At 38.8% G+C, this 12,373-nt stretch overlaps 1 long non-coding RNA gene across 1 annotated transcript; it reads left to right on the top strand.

Moving 5' to 3' along the window:
• Window positions 1-1,010: 1,010 nt before the first annotated feature.
• On the top strand, window positions 1,011-7,557 carry LOC138424394 (uncharacterized). The gene is made up of 3 exons (XR_011250777.1): window positions 1,011-1,214; window positions 1,328-1,444; window positions 6,684-7,557. It is a non-coding gene; the product is annotated as an uncharacterized lncRNA (long non-coding RNA).
• Window positions 7,558-12,373: the final 4,816 nt, after the last annotated feature.

Consider the following 12,373-nt stretch of genomic DNA (forward strand, 5'->3'; position numbering starts at 1 on the left):
TCATGGAGTTTACATTCTACTGGGAGAAGATCATCAGAGAGAGAAAGAGAAAAGAAATGACCTAAAGGAGATATACAACTCAATGAGGATTTATTTTCAAGGGAAACGTTTACAGAAGCGTGTGTTAATGCAGTATCTCAGTTGGGATAGCCCAGCTCTCACCATCTGAAACTGTAGGGATGAAGGGAGAGCACGGTTACTTCAATTCAGAAAGAAGCAGATTATGTACAGTTGTTCATTTTCAAATGAACAGTGACCTTAGGTAGAGGGACAGAGCCAGATACAAACTGGGAAGGATGTGTAGCTGGAACATATGAAGAGCTCATACAACTAAATAAGAAGAAGACAAATAACAATAAAATGGGCAAAACATTGAGCTAGTAAGTACATGAAAAGATGCTCAACATCAGTACTCATCAGACAAATGCAAATTAAATCACTGTTTGCTCACTAGAATGGCTAATATTAAAATAAACATCTGATAATGCAACCAAAAGTGAGGATGTGGAGCACCTCCCGCTGGGTTGGTGGGAATGCAGACATGACATAACCACACAGAAAGCAGTTTGTCAATTTCTTAGAAAATTAAACATACATTTACCAAAAGACTCAAAAAAAAGTTGTATATCTCCTTTAGGTCACCCACATCTCCAAAATGAAAACTATGTCCACATAAAGACTTAACTTTAATGTTCATAGTAGCTTTACTTATAATAGCCCTAAACTGAACATAACCCAAATGTCCACTAAGAGGTGCATAAATATATACAATGTAGTACTAATCAGAAATAAAAATGGAAAAAAAACTGTTAATACACACAATTCTATGAATGAATTTCAAAAATATTTCCTGAGCAGAAGAAATCAGACATAAATGAAGTCTTAATCCACAGGACAAGATCCTGAAGAGAGGTTATGTGGACAGAGAAGAGAATGAGCCCAATATTAGCTCTAGAGTCCAAAGTCCGCCAGTGCTTGCTTTCAAATCAGGGAGAAAATGATCCAAAAAAATAGTCTGAGAGGAAACACCCAGAGGAATAGGAGGAAACCAGGGTCTGTGGGCGTTTCGAGGAGGAGGCAGTCATGTGTATACACTGCTGCTGAGCCAGCACGGGGACGGGACCACACCAAGTGGGTGCGCTGGTGACCTGGCAAAAGCTGCTGCGGTGGGGACACAGGGAGAAGAGGAAGTGGAAATGTCAGTTCTCACGGCTGTAAGTGAGGCGTTCGCTTTGAAGGATTGCAGAAAATGAAGCAGAAGCTGATGTGGAATCAAGAGAGGTGAACTTTATTACTTGTCCATGATTTGTTTGTTTGTTCATTTTAGGATTGGAGGCACCATTCTGTAGATTGGGATGATCTGGTATAGACAGAGAAAAGGAAGCAGATGACTCAGAAGAGAATAATTACAGAAGAAAATGGATGAGAATTGCAACAATTTGAGGTTATTGAAAAATGTATATTTCCTGTTGATTTATTAATTGCCAACTGCTTACTTGTAATTGAAAGTATTGCACCAAGAATCCCTTCATCTCTCATCTACCAGGAAATTGGAATCCCAGGTCCGCTTGGGGTATTTGTTCTATAAACACCATTTTAATTTCATTTGTTGAGACAGTCTTAGTTTATATTCTGGTATACATATATATTAGAGAATGCAATGGCGCCCCACTCCAGTACTCTTGCCTGGAAAATCCCATGGATGGAGGAGCCTGATGTCAGACATGACTGAGTGACTTCACTTTCACTTTTCACTTTCATGCATTGGAGAAGGAAATGGCAACCCACTCCAGTGTTCTTGCATGGAGAATTCCAGGTAGGGGAGCCTGGTGGACTGCCGTCTATAGGGTTGCACAGAGTTGGACACGACTGAAGCAACTTAGCAGCAGCAACAGCAGCAGCATACATATATATGGTATATACATATATTACATACATGACTATTATATGAGTATCAGACACCAAATAACAGATCCTCTCAAAATTAAAATGTCTTCATCTAGAAAGGTAATGACTTTCCAGGCCACTAGAATGTTTTAGTGTTCTATAAGGGACTTTGAATATTGCATGAAGAAACATCAAACTGTCATCATATTTTACTTGGGAACAAGTAAGAGCAGGAGAGTCACAAAATTAATTAAATGAGAGAGTTCTTGGAGAAGTAACAAGCAACAGAGAAGAAAATTAGCAGAGAAGTAAGCATAAAATGCTTTTCTCAAGGCAAGGGGGAGATAATCATACAAAGATAAGATTTATTAAAACTAGGAGACTGTCATGCTCATGCATACGACAATATTAGCAATTATCACTTGTACAGCATTTTATGCAATGGTCTAAATGCAACAAAATTGGAAGTTAATAATTAAACATTAAAAATAGGAAAAGCAAGCAAAAACAAATTTAAATGACAAACTAGAGTAAACATATTGTCCACAAAAGGATAATAAACTTATAAAGGCTTTAGCAAATAAAAGAAATGGAACCAACAATTTTTAATGAATAAAATATATGAAGTTGTTCATTAAAAAATAGATACAAATAGACATCAAAATACAAAAGAATAGTAGTAAAATTATGACAAAATAAAAATAAAAAGAACAACTATTTGAAAAAATCTTCCTTGTGGACATGAGTAGACAGAAAAAGCATTCTTGTCTCCTACTAATAAAAGCATAACTTTGTGTGACTTTTCAGTAGGACTAATCGCTAAATCAATCAAAAGCTGTAAAATGCACTTAAAAATTGACTCAATAATTCAACTCACAGAATTTTCCTAGACAAATAATTAGAGAAATTCATAATGATTTTATGTACAGGGTATCTGATACAGGAAAAAAGAGGAGTAATTACTCCAAACATTTAATACAATGGCATCAGTTATACAAATTATTTTTTAATACAGCACAATTCTACAGGTCACTGTAAAATTATACTGTAGTCAAATATTCATGATATATTATGAAGTGAAAGCAGGTGTTCCATAAAGCATTATTTGCAAAATTACCTTAGTTTTTTGTATTCTGCCTATGCTTAGAATAAAAGTCAAAAGGGCATACAACTAAAGGTGAATAATTGTTATCTCAGAATAACAGAATAAAGTTATTTATTCTGTTTAGTTGATTGTGCTTTTAATACTTTTCTCTAATGTGTGGTACTCATATAAAATGCTTTTTTAAAATAAATGAATCTGTGTATCTATTTTAAAATCAATTTTAAAACTCAATATTGAGTTAAGGAGGAAAAATAAAAACTCAACAATATACATTTTAGAAAACAACAAGAAAATCACATACTTTAGGCTAAATTTTACTGTAACCATAGTTGTTTTCATTATTCCAAATAAAGAGGAGAAATTAAATAAGATAATCAGTAAAAGAGTGGCAACAAAGAAGTTTTCTTAAGAGAACAGGAATAGTAAACAGAAGCAAGGACCCTAAACTAGAAATAATTTAAAGATATATAATTAACAAAAAGCAATTTTATTTTTAAAAAATTTATTTTTATACATTTAAGGTTATTTTCTATTTACAGTTATTACAAAATATTGGCTATATTCCTCAAGCTGTACAGTGCCTCCTTGAGCCTGTCTTACACCTGATATTTGTCCCTACCATTTCCCCTCCCATATAGTGTCCCTCCTCCCCCATCATTGGTAATCAATAGTTTGTTCTCTATGTCTGTTCTTTTTTGTTATATTCACTATTTTGTGCATTTTTTAGGTTCCACGTATAAGCAATATCATATAGTACTTGTCTTTCTCATCTGACATTTCACTTTGCACAATGTCCTTAGTTACATCCATGTTGCTGCAAATGGTAAAACTTCTTTTTTATGGCTGAATAATATCCCACCACATCTTCTTTATTTATTCATCCTTTGATGGATACTTAGATATTTTTCCATGTCTTCAGCTGTTGTAAATAATGCTTCTACGAACACTGAGGCGCACGTATCTTTTTCAATTAGTGTTCTTGTTTTTTTCAGATATATACCTACAAGTGAAACAGGAGAGTCATAAGGCAGTTGTAATTTTAGTTTTTTGAGCAACTTCTAATACTGTTTTCCACAGTGGCTGCATCACGAAAAACCTATTTTAGAAGATAATAGGAATAAATAAATTTGAGACAAATTTATTCAATGAGAAAGAATAAAAGCATAAAAATGAATAGATAAAAGTATATAAAGTATAAAACAATATACCATATAATCAAAATGCATGTATGTGTGTGTACACACAAAGGCTTGAAAGGAAAACACACCAAAATATTAACAGTTGTGTGATGGTTTTTATGGTATTATTTACACTGTTTCCCAAGTCCTTTCCATTAAGTAAGTATTAAAATAATTAGAAAATCATAAAATATTGTAAAATGCAAACTATAAGTAAATACTACACAATTTATAATGAATTTAAGTGTTCAAAAGAAATGGAAAATAAAAATGAAGATGATTAAAATGTTAACTATTATAGATTAATAGACACCAGTTTCTCAACAGTATTTTTTCTCTGAGTAGTGAAATTAAATCTAATTTAAGATGTCTTCCCTTTGCTTGACTAGAATTCTTTATCTTATACAAAAGGATACATCATTTTTTAACAGAGAGATGGAATTTAAAGATAGTGACACAGCAAATGAAAAGAGTAATTTTATTGCTTGAAGGGGGAAAAAAAAACACACTTGTCAGTAATGCTAAAACTTTCCAAAAATTGTCCATTTCCACAAAAATTACATTTGTATGTGTACAGCTAGTATTAATGGTGGAGGCTCTTAAACTTTCAAGAAATAAACAAATCCATTCCATACAAAAAGTCCCACAGTACAGAAAAAGTTACGATAGCATGCAATTTAGTTTTAATGAGTAAATATTGCAGATATATCAGCTTAAGAAGAGGTGGCAAGAATACACAGAAGAACTGTACAAAAAAGACCTTCACGACCTGGATAATCACGATGGTGTGATCACTCATCTAGAGCCAGACATCCTGGAATGTGAAGTCAAGTGGGCCTTAGAAAGCATCACTACGAACAAAGCTAGTGGAGGTGATGGAATTCCAGTTGAGCTGTTTCAAATACTGAAAGATGATGCTGTGAAAGTGCGGCACGCAATATGCCAGCAAATTTGGAAAACTCAGCAGTGGCCACAGGACTGGAAAAGGTCAGTTTTCATTCCAGTCCCAAAGAAAGGCAATGCCAAAGTATGCTCAAACTACTGCACAATTTCACTCATCTCACATGCTAGTAAAGTAATGCTCAAAATTCCCCAAGCCAGACTTCAGCAATACGTGAACCGTGAACTCCCTGATGTTCAAGCTGGTTTTAGAAAAGGCAGAGGAACCAGAGTCAAATTCCAACATCCACTGGATCATGGAAAAAGCAAGAGAGTTCCAGAAAAACATCTATTTCTGCTTTATTGACTATGCCAAAGCCTTTGACTGTGTGGATCACAATAAACTGTGGAAAATTCTGAAAGAGATGGGAATACCAGACCACTTAACCTGCCTCTTGAGAAATCTGTATGCAGGTCAGGAAGCAACAGTTAGAACTGGACATGGAACAAGAGACGGGTTCCAAATAGGAAAAATGTTACGTCAAGGCTGTATATTGTCACCCTACTTATTTAACTTATATGCAGAGTACATCATGAGAAACGCTGGACTGGAAGAAACACAAGCTGGAATCAAGATTACTGGGAGAAATATCAATAACCTCAGATATGCAGATGACACCACCCTTATGGCAGAAAGTGAAGAGGAGCTAAAAAGCCTCTTGATGAAAGTGAAAGAGGAGAGCGAAAAAGTTGGCTTGAAGTTCAGCATTCAGAAAACGAAGATCATGGCATCTGGTCCCATCACTTCATGGGAAATAGATGGGGAAACAGAGGAAACAGTGTCAGCCTTTATTTCGGGGGGGCTCCAAAATCACTGCAGATGGTGACTCCAGCCATGAAATTAAAAGACGCTTACTCCTTGGAAGAAAAGTGATGACCAACCTAGATAGCATATTCAAAAGTAGAGACATTACTTTGCCGACTAAGGTCCGTCTAGTCATGGCTATGGTTTTTCCTGTGGTCATGTATGGATGTGAGAGTTGGACTGTGAAGAAGGCTGAGCGCCGAAGAATTGATGCTTTTGAACTGTGGTGTTGGAGAAGACTCTTGAGAGTCCCTTGGACTGCAAGGGGATCCAACCAGTCCATTCTGAAGGAGATCAGCCCTGGGATTTCTTTGGAAGGAATGATGCTGAAGCTGAAACTCCAGTACTTTGGCCACCTCATGCATACAGTTGACTCATTGGAAAAGACTTTGATGGTGGGAGGGACTGGGGGCAGGAGGAGAAGGGGACGACAGAGGATGAGATGGCTGGATGGCATCACGGACTCGATGGACGTGAGTCTGAGTGACCTCCGGGAGTTGGTGATGGACAGGGAGGCCTGGCGTGCTGTGGTTCATGGGGTCGCAAAGAGTCGGACACAACTAAGCGAGTGAACTGAACTGAACTGAACCTCAACCACTGCAGAAATACAATTTTTTTTTAAATTTTCCTTTTCCAATTTAAGATGGCAGAATTTTAATCTAAAATTTCTCCAGGATTCGTCAGGATTGTGTCTAACTCTATGGCATTTACCAAATGCCACCGTGTTACTCTTCATTCATTCACTTATGCACCTTCTGTTGCATTACAGGCATCGGCCAGTGTGTCCAGCCCTCCATATGACCCATGATTTGGGCAGCTGATCGAGTGTGGGGCTGTGTCTCCTTCCTATCTTCATGAACTCTTGGGTTCAGTGGCTGACTGCCACTTCACACTAGTCCTATGTGCTTGGGAATTATTCCATTTTCCTGGGGGTCTCATTGTCTCTCCAGGAACCCTTGCGTGTCTCAGCTCTGCAAATCAGATGAGGTTTCCATCTCCTGCTTGCGACATGGTCTGGGGAGCAGTGAGTGTCTCACTCTTGCCAAGATCTACTGGTATTTTCATTCTCCCAGTTTCCCTTCTAACATTATACTTCTCCAAGGCTTGGGTCAATAATTTCCTTATCATCTCATAAGAAGACTCGTAAAATAATCCACTTTTTCTCTTTTTAGCTACTGCACACCTTTCCTTAGAGCACAGATGTCCTGGCTGCACAAATGTGGGAGATAGCTAAGGGAAATGCTGAGAGAATGTTTCATATTTCAAAAACAGTTTTATACAAAAGATGTAACCAAGATAGCCAGGCTAGAAAATGAGTAGACGCCACTTAGAGACGCAGACCATTCCTATGCTCCCTGCTCTGAACTCTGTCTGACAGCCATGTCTCTGTTAAGTAACCCTACCTTCATATCACAGTCAAACAGGACCATCTGATTTTGTGCCAGGAATGTCTAATTTGGGGCTGAGGATCTAGAGACTTACCGACATGCACAGCAGATGTTGCTGGCCCCAGGTTGCTTTGGAACCTTGCTGTCAGAACCTCAGTGCTTCTTGTCTTCCTCCCTCAAGCCTTGGTTATTGAGCTCTTCCCTGGGTTCTGTGAGACATTCCAGTCTCTTTCCAATAAAATTTCCTTTTGTCAAGCCAGTGTTGGTTTCTATTATTTGCCATGTAAACAGGTTTAATTTAAAAAGTCACAGAACCACCTAAGATCTGAATACAGAAAAAAAAAATCTTAAATGAAATATTAGAGGTATTAACTGAATTGGGAATTTGGGGTTAACTTGATGTCAATTTATTGTTGCCTGATTTATCCCCTACTAAAGTCCCATTGGAGATGGGCATGGCAACTTACTCCAGTATTCTTGCCTAGAGAATCCCATGGATGGAGGAGCCTGGCAGGCTATAGTCCACAGGGTTGCAAAGAGTCGGACATGACTGAAGCAGCTTAGCATATACAAACATGCACGAAGTCCCATGAGAAGATGTATGGCCATGAACATATACAAGAGAAAAATTGGAGATTATAGTAAGCAAGAATCAGATAAATTTTAAAAACTGTATTATCAATGAGGATCCACAGAAAAATATATTTTGGAAGTATACATTGGACTCTGTGAACCTGTAAAAGGTGGAGGGTAGCAAAGCTGGTAGGGAAAATTGTTAGTATTTTCCTAAAGGCTCAGATGGTAAAGAATTTGCCTGTAAGGCAGGAGACTCAGGTTTGATTCCTGGGTTGGGAAGTTCCCCTGGAGAAGGGATAGGCTACCCACTCCAGTATTCTTGGGCTTCCCTGGTGGTTCAGACAGTGAAGAATTTGCCTGCAATGCGGGAGACCTGGGTTTGATCCCTGGGTTGGGATGATCCCCGGGAGGAGGGCATGACAACCCATTCTAGTATTCTTGCCTGGAGAATCCCCGTAGACAGAGGGATCTGGAGAGCTACAATCCATGGGGTCGCAAAGAGTTAGACATGACTGAGCGACTAAGCACAGCACAGCACATAGTTGGTAATAACCATAATAGAAATGATTATACTATTGTAATTTTATTTATGTATATATATACCCACAGAGAGAGAGAGAGACAGCAAGAGGTAGAACACTTATTCTGTGTCAAATAAGAATTAAGCACTCTACTTTCAGAGCCTTTTAGCTCACAATGATTGTGATAAGACTATCTCTGTTTTGAAAATGAGTGAACACGTAGTTCCCTTCTCGGGTGCAGACAGTCACTGAACACTTGAGCTGATCTGAATCCAGGGCCAGCGGATTTGAAGGCCATGGCATTAATCATTGCCACTTGCAGGAAGAGTTCTCAGTGCAGAATGCATCTAAATAAAAGCTCTAGCCTGCAATGTGAAGAAAGCCCCCACCCCGCAATCCTGCGCACACACTGAATACAGTGAATACATAAGTCTGCAGGGACAACTCCTGTGGTCTGTGCAGGAGGCACTGCAGGGCACCATGAAGAAGACCACTAATCGGGACAGAACTCCAAAAGCAGTGTGCGCTATATGTCAATAAATTAGAACACCATTTACAACAACTGACCCAGGGCATAGTCATTACTAGCTGGCTTCTTGCAGAGAAAGATAATTCAATAAGGTTTTATTTTTTCTAAGAGTCTACATTATAAAATATTTTAAAGGCTGCCAGGCAGTAGGTTCAATACATCTTTAATTCAAAGGGCGGGTATAACTTTCTTTGTATTCCGTGCAAATAAACGAAATACAATTTCCCAGTTCTTCACAGAAAACGACTTTTCCCTGCTTCCTTGAAACCAGCAGACAATTGAGAACACCAGTTACAGCCACTTGGTGCCTTAGCAAGAGCCAAGATTTAAAGTCCAGTGCACACGTGCTCTCTTTCTGCCCAAGGGAGGCAGAAAGGTGCACCACTCTGTTCTATTCGTCCTCAAAAACGTGTTTACACACAGAACTGTGTGCAACAAGAGAGGTCACCCGCCGTTTGGCCTCTTCCTCTGTTTGGTAATGGGAGGCAGCAGGGGCCCAGGTTCTCACGAGCAGCAGCAGCAGGGTAATCCTCACTGGGGCTGCACAGGCTGAGTAAAAGCAGATGAGGCACCAGCATCCCCACGCAGCCCTGCTAGCCATCCTCAGCGCATGGGCAACGGGGTTTCCTGCACCAAGACAGCAGTGAGGGAAAATAAATAGGCATCTTTCTTTCAACACGTTAACAAAAGTGCAGGATTTGATGGGGCAGTTGAGAGTCAAGGTCATTGACTTTTGAAAAAGTGGCTTTTTAAAGGTGAATTCGAACATCTGGAAATATCTTTTAAAATAAATCACTTCTGATCTGAAGCACTAAATGGCGATTTTTTGGCAACTGTTGTATCAGGGTTTCTGAGAAATGAACTCCTGGCAAACTGAGTTTAATGCTCCCCTTATGAGATCAGCACATAATTCTCTGTATTCTTAGCCTGATTGTTCTTGAATGGTTTCAGGAGTTCTGCCGGGCAGGAAATGAGCTTAGGGTGAAGTGGAGACACAGACCCTGCAGCTTCTCAGAGCAGACGTGTCAGTCCATACTCATGCGTTTATCTGCACGGAGTCATGAAGCTTTACAGGAAATTGTTTTCACATACGTGGTTAAGAATCTCATTCTCACAAAACCACAGACCAAATCTGTGAAAAATCATATCCGATGAGAGTAGAGAAACTCTACAAAGTGAAACAGGAAAACGCTAAAATGGAACTAAACACACACTTTTTTTTTTTTTTTGGAAAAAAAAAAAGAATAATTGTGTCAAGACCTCACAGGATGAAAACCTCTTCTTTGCAAAAAAAAAAAAAAATGCTTCTTGTTTTGAACTTTCATAATCTTCCTTGCACTTTCATTAAGTTTCTGTTTATATACAAAGTGTGATTTTTAGTCATTCTGTATATTTACAGTAGAAGGCACAATTTCTGTGTGTGTGTAAAGTGGAAAAAACAATGAGAAATAAACTGATAATTATAATTATACTAATAGTGATAATAAAATATATTAACCTCAGTACACCCTTGAAAATGTACAAATGAATAAATGAACTAGGGCCTTCTAAGAGATACTGAAGCATGCTTTATTAAGTTTATTTTTTTATCTTTTATTTTGTGTATGTATCTTATTTTATTAATAGCTCTTTAGAAGACCTTAGAGAATTCTTTAGACTAACATTCTGGGACTTCCTCTGATCAACAAGAATTATAGACATTTTCCTATCTGTGTAGGGGCTTTTCTCCAGGGATTCATGCTGTTGTTTTGGTGGCCTCACTTTGAATTGGAAAGAAAATATTTAGAGATGGATAAGAGCTCACTTTTTTTAGGAAGAAGGAAACATTTCCCCAAACTTGGCAATAGCTGTTAGGCATGTGTAAGGAAGTGAAATAATCTTTTACTACATATGCATCCCTGTAAGAGACAAATGACAGTCTGTCCTAGTAAAAAGTGGCAGGTGGGACCACTCCATCACCTCCAAAGACCATTAAATCAAAGACCATTAAAACTGAGTCAAAAATCAATTTTAATACATAAGAGAAAAAAAATGATTTTGATGTGGCCTCTTTCATACTTAGGTGAGTGTGTTAGCTAATTTTATGGTTCTCAAACTTCAATGTGCATCAGAATCACCTGGAAGGTTTGGTAAAACGTGGATCCTTGGGCCCCCTTTTTAGAGTTCTGATTCAGTAGCTGTGGGTGGGGCCTACATCTGCACTTCTAACAAACTCTCAGGGCATCCTGAAGGGGTTTACCTCTGAAAGGTAATGGAATAAAGTATTGGTGATCATGTTGTTGTCTGTTTTGCTTGGGATGATTGATTTCCTCTCTCTCTAGTTACCAGCTACTTCCTTGAAAATCTACATCAATAAAAACATTAACTAGCATTTACTGAATGCTGAAATGAAGGATATCTAAGTTACTTGGAATGAATATTAACTTTAGCCAAGACAGAACCATGCATGAATGTTCATTCATGTCCGACACTTTGTGATCCTGTGAGCTGTAGCCTAGATTTTCTAGGCAAGAATACCGGAAAGAAAGAAAGAAAGAAAGTGAAGTCGCTCAGTCATGTCCGACTCTTTGTGACCTCATGGACTGTAGCCTACCAGGCTCCTCTGTCCATGGGATTTTCCAGGCAAGAATACTGGAGTGGGTTGCCATTTCCTTCTCCAGGAGATCTTCCTGACCCAGGGATTGAACCTGGGTTTCCTGCATTGTAGGCAGAGGCAGATGCTTTACCATCTGAGCCACCAGAGAAGTGGGTTGCTATTTCCTCCTGAAGCGGATCTTCCTGACCCAGGGATTAAACCCACGTCTCCTGTGTCTCTTGCATTGGCTGGTGGATTCTTTACCACTATGCCACCTGGGAAGCCCTGCCAAGATAGAAGGGATATCACAATAAATTTATAATGCTCAGTTCAAGATTAAAAAATCTTGGAGGGAAAAAGCATTTTCTTGGCCATTGCACAGTCCTCTCATTCTTTTTCACATCCCACATCAACCCACCAGCAAGGCCTGTTGGCCTTGCTTCCAATATGACCAGAATCTGCCCCCTCTTCAGCATTCCACCTTTGCCAAGCCCACTTACAACATTCGAAGAGAGACTCACAAACTTACATCTAAATATTTTAAAGTTATAAATAAAATTAACAAGCCATTAAGCTTAACAAGTTTTCTTTCTTGAGCAATACATCTTCCAAATGAAGGTCAGAGTTCATAGAAGTCCAAGGCTCCTTGAATCTATGTGATGGAGTGTCATTGGGTAAGCCTGGGCTGACCAGCTTCCCTTCCCACCTTGGTCCCACATGCACACATGGGGACACACATGGACATACACGAACTCCATCCACACACTATCCAAACAGCTGCCCCAGTCACCAGCAGGCTCCAAGCATGCAGGCCATCTATGTGTTCCTCCTATGTTGTGGTTGTTGCTACAGAAAAGTTTGTTTCTTTCA

This window comes from Ovis canadensis, chromosome 19 (assembly GCF_042477335.2).
Source record: "Ovis canadensis isolate MfBH-ARS-UI-01 breed Bighorn chromosome 19, ARS-UI_OviCan_v2, whole genome shotgun sequence".
Classification (NCBI taxonomy): domain Eukaryota; kingdom Metazoa; phylum Chordata; class Mammalia; order Artiodactyla; family Bovidae; genus Ovis; species Ovis canadensis.